At 31.0% G+C, this 4,614-nt stretch overlaps 1 long non-coding RNA gene across 4 annotated transcripts; it reads left to right on the plus strand.

Moving 5' to 3' along the window:
• Positions 1-425: 425 nt before the first annotated feature.
• LOC112101110 lies at positions 426-3,291 on the plus strand. 4 transcript variants are annotated; one of them, XR_002907176.1, is made up of 5 exons: positions 426-763; positions 1,486-1,558; positions 1,678-1,843; positions 2,246-2,839; positions 2,935-3,291. It is a non-coding gene; the product is annotated as an uncharacterized LOC112101110 (long non-coding RNA). The 4 variants fall into 4 exon arrangements; XR_002907177.1 differs by having other exon boundaries at positions 2,246-2,290; positions 2,516-3,291; XR_002907178.1 differs by having other exon boundaries at positions 2,246-2,290.
• Positions 3,292-4,614: the final 1,323 nt, after the last annotated feature.

A 4,614-nucleotide genomic window follows, 5' to 3' on the forward strand; every position in this document is an offset into this window, starting at 1 on the left:
GAATAATAAATTAATAATGAACAAGACAGAACTTGAAAATTTTCTGACTCCTGCGGGTGGGCTTTACATTTACACCACTACAAGAAAAATGACCTATAATGACAGATACTCATGTGACAGTTTTTAGCTAAAAGGCTTTATATCTTATAAGTACGACATACACGTAACAGAAATTTTTTCTATAAAAAATTTATGATAAATATATGATAGAATTTACTGTTGTCAAATACTTATGACCAACTAATGATTTATATTTTCTCTATCAAAAAATTATGATAGAATTTTATTTTGACTTTAGATTTGACCGAAATTTTAAAAATTCTAAATAATAAAAATAAAAAATAAAACAACATCAAAACAAAGAAAGAAGTGAAACGACGTTGTTTCAGACCTTTATTAGTATTTCAATCTCTTTTTTCCCCAAGTGTTAAGGCCACACTCACTCGTTACTCTAAAACTTCTCTCTCTAGTGTAGCTCGCTCCTCACTGACAATGACAACCCTCACTGTCGTTGGCTCGCCGCTGACCCGCCGCAGTTTTTCTTTGCCACAGCGGAATCAAATTCAGTCCTAAATCGAAACCAAAACCTTACCTGTCGACGACAGCCGAAACCCTAGCCATCAAGAATCCCTGAAAGCAACACTCATTCGCAAGCAAGCTTTACCTATTTCTCAGCGATTTCTAGCAAGTGATGGTGAGCTTCGCCGTTATCTCAACTATCTTCGACACGAGCTTCAAAGTTCTCATCTCTTTTAAACCCTAAGTATGATTTTTTTTGTGGATTTCAATTTTTTTTTTGCATTATTATTTTGTTTGATTGTTTCTCTTACTCGATTTGTGATTATAAATTTATATATAGTATAGGATGTTGTTCCGACTCTTGCATTAATGATATATTTTTTACATATGGGTTTTGCATTCCATGTGTTTGTTAAAGGTTCTATTACATTTCTGGGTATGTTGTGTTTTAGTATTACAATAATTCATTATAGAATTTTCTCATTTATTAAATTTTAGAAACATTTCTTGAGCTGCTTTATTAATCGGCTAAATTGAGCGAGACGGGGATGAGTAGAACAACGAGGCCGGAACTGATAGCGTTATACGAATGAACTTCTCCGTTTTAGGATTCAAGAAATTTACAAATCTAGTTAATAATGTTCGTTTGGGCTTTTAATGATAGGATTACATTTTATTCTACAATTCAGCCTTCTTTTGGATTGAAAAGTCTTGTACAACTTGTGACAATTGATTAAGTTGCTACTCAAGTAATGCCCTGTGTTTGCATTTTGGCTCATAATGCTTGATCCTTCAATGGGAATGAAAAGAATATTGAAAAATTGCTTCAAAATCTAATTAATATTATCTGCAAAAGTTTCTTGAATAATTTGCGGAGTGAATCTCTTAATCGTCATTAGTAATTTAGTTAACTGCAGACTTTGAAGTTTCCAATTATTTATTCATTCAATATAATTTTTTCACTAGTGCAACATCAGGTGGAATTCTTAATAAAGCTATTGAAGCAGAGGAAAAGACGCATGGAGACTTCTTAAGGCTGGTGATGTTTCTTTCTTGTTCCTTCGATGCTCTTGTTGGTGTTTATTCACAATCCTGTTAGTCTTAAAATATATTTCAAAAATTCTGATCTCATTTGTTTGTTGGGACTATACATACCAGAGCATATAAAGGGCTACTTGGAATTGTCAGCCAAGACAAAAATTTATTTTTGCTACAGATTTTTCCAAGGGGGGTGCAGAATTTTGTAGGTGAGGGGGCTCGAGGGAAATGGGGGAGTCCATATCTCGTGGCATCAAATTTGATGATGATGTTCATGTAAATTTGGGTAAGGAAACTTTGTTATGTTTATTTTTATTCTGAAATGTGATATCAAGCTTTTCAAGTAAGGAATTGCTTATATTAGTTGTTCTTTAATTCCTATTTTTCTTTTTAGTCTCTTTTTCGGGTATGCAAACATTGATTGATAAGTTTGCTGAGGCTGAGCATGCAATGCATTAATCTTAAAGAGTTATAATTCTAGCATTCACTCAAATTCTTGGTATATTCTAATTCAAAACAGTATTAAACTTTAATTAAGGCATGAGATGATTACCAGTAGGAAGGCATGCTAAAGAGAACAAAACTTAAAGAATCATGAACTTAAGTACTTATAAATTTGATTTGGCCTAAGAATTACAGCTATAGCTATTGATTTTAATTTTATTTATATATCATTACTTATTGACAGGAAACTGCAGAACGCAAAGATTACTGTGGATGCTTTGTCTATGTGGTAGGTGTTATACACAACTAATAGTACTATATAATTTATATTTTTATTTATTTTGTTGCATAAATTTCTTCAATCCTTTTTAACGCCTTACTTTAGAGAAGGGAAAAAAAGGGTCTGGCCTTATTCTTCATTGAATATTTTCATATTCAATTAATTTCATGTGTAAATACTTATTTTTCTGGATATGTTCGATTGATGAAATGGGGTACATTTTACTTGGCTTAGGGGCTGCTGGATTTTGCTGCTAGAAAAGGACTACATTTGCAATACATTTTCTATTGCTGAATGCTAAGTGCTTCACTCAATTCTTCTTAATGCAGCCTTATATACTTACACTTTTGTTTAGACCTTATGGAATTCTTATAATTGATATGACAACCTCTACTATGTATTACTTGGATTCAATAGTTAGTGTAGCACACGTGCATGCAATTAGAGCGGCTAGCTGCATGTTTGCTTGCTTCACTGATATCTTTGGATTTTGATTGTGCTCAAAGCCAAACCAAAAAGCTGTGCATATCATAAAAGAAGCTCCATCGCATCACATCAGTAAGCTTTCAAAAAAGTTTGTGGTAATTGCAAGGGAGATGTTTTAAGATCATTTTCCACACCATGTTTTGATGATGTTATATTTACTTGTGCAGTTACCTAGCTTGTTGCACTTGCTATGTTGGAATTTGATGAAGATGGTGGGTATTGCTGGAGTTGGCCATCTTTTTTCTTTGATGCAAAAATAGGTCATGAGTATTGGTGCATCTTTGCACTTTTTTAGCTTCTTCTTAGATTGGTATTTGTTGTATGCTTCACTAAAACTGCTAGAATAAATTTTTTTTTTTTCGGTCTGATCAGTGTTGTTGGCTTTGTTGTGTTGCTGGAAACGAACTGATCATGGTTCATTAGTCTCAAAACTGCTAGTCTTCTACATGTTGCTGAAATTTGGTTTTTATGTTGTTACAATACTCTTCTATTTATGTTGGACTTGTCACTTGTATTTGGTTAAATTATGTTTGTTGACAATTATCGATAATTATTTAGTGTTATTCATTTCATTTTCTTTGTTAGTGAATTTTTAATTGCAATATTCATTTTAACAATCTAATTAATAACTAAATTATGAAATTTTAATTTCTAAATCAATTGCAAGATTTTTATTAAAATGATAAGCATTTCATGGTAGTAACAAAATAGTCATTTTTATTAATTATAAATTTAATTTCAGAATTAATTGTAAAAAAAAATTCAATTAGTTATAATTTTCATTTTCGCGCCAAATTTAAGATTTCTCTCTAAAAATTCAAAATATAGCATGCGAAATTAAAAAAAAGGGTCAAATTCAAAATTATTATATTTCCCTCTAAATAAATTTATGATAGTTGTTTGACTGGTTATATCCATCACAGGTTATGACGGGTATTGTTCTGTCATCAATTCTTGACGCTGGCTACAATGATGGTATGAACAACTGTCATCCACCCCTTACTATGACAGTTTTACCTGTCATAGTAGGTCCTTTTTCTTGTAGTGCATCATGAAGATGCTTCTTGATCATAATTTTCAAATAAATGGACTTAATTAATCCAATTAATCACTTCATAAATCATAATCATCGTAAAGTTTAGACTAATCATCAACTTATTAGACGCTTCATTAGATACAATTGATCCTATCCAATATCCATATACCTTTAAATTTCTTACAAGAATTATGATAGTCTACTAGATCAAAAAATTGGTGGCTATATTTTGATATATAATTTGAATATAATTTTCTATTTTGATCCCTATTTTAATTATGGTGGCAATAAAATAAAATAACTTAAAAATATTCGGTCAAATAATCCTGGAAAATAATTTTTTAAAATTTATTTTGACTAACTGTATGGATGAATTTTCCTTGCACTGAATATTTATCTCCTCAACACAATAAAATAGAAACAAATTCTTTTTTTGTCAATAAAATTATAGAATTTAAGAATTTCAAATAATAAAATTAATGTATTAATGTAAAAATAAAAATCAAAATAAAGAACCGGTTAGAATATATGGTAGAATTCAAATTAATTTATAGGCTGAAAGTTAATCTAGAAAATTTTAAATTTTCAGCCAAAAATTTCAGAAAAGCCGCTCACGATTCAAAAGAAATTTGATTTCTCAAGAAAATGTGATGTGATAAACTTGTGATTAGTAATATCTATCACAACATTTGACAGATATTGCTCTGACATTAACTATGATGACGCTAATGATAACTACGGATGACAGCTTGTTTTGGGTTGGGGGGGGGGGGGGGGGGGGGGGTTTTTTTGGGGGCTAATTAAAAGGGGG

Source organism: Citrus clementina, unplaced genomic scaffold (assembly GCF_000493195.1).
Source record: "Citrus clementina cultivar Clemenules unplaced genomic scaffold, Citrus_clementina_v1.0 scaffold_2, whole genome shotgun sequence".
Lineage (NCBI taxonomy): Eukaryota > Viridiplantae > Streptophyta > Magnoliopsida > Sapindales > Rutaceae > Citrus > Citrus x clementina.